We start from the raw sequence: 236 nt of genomic DNA, 5'->3' as shown, positions 1-236 counted from the left end.
CCAAACCCCCCCCCCCCCTCGAGTGCGAGAGAGAGTGAGAGGGCTGACGAGAACCGATGGCGGGGCCGGGGGAGCACGGACGGGGGAAAAGAGCCCGTTCCGCGCGCGCACCGCGCACGGCGCTCCTTTGTCGTGCCGCCGCCTGCTGCAGAGCGAGCCGCCCCGGCCTCGGGGCCTCGGTGTTGTCCGGGCCGCGCCCGCCTTGTCGGGTCGCTGTCTCCTCTAGCACGTCCGGT

This window comes from Sturnus vulgaris, unplaced genomic scaffold, assembly GCF_052056855.1.
Source record: "Sturnus vulgaris isolate bStuVul1 unplaced genomic scaffold, bStuVul1.hap1 Scaffold_164, whole genome shotgun sequence".
Classification (NCBI taxonomy): domain Eukaryota; kingdom Metazoa; phylum Chordata; class Aves; order Passeriformes; family Sturnidae; genus Sturnus; species Sturnus vulgaris.
The sequence above is the reverse complement of the archived record's forward strand: the minus strand, read 5'-3'. Positions refer to the sequence as shown.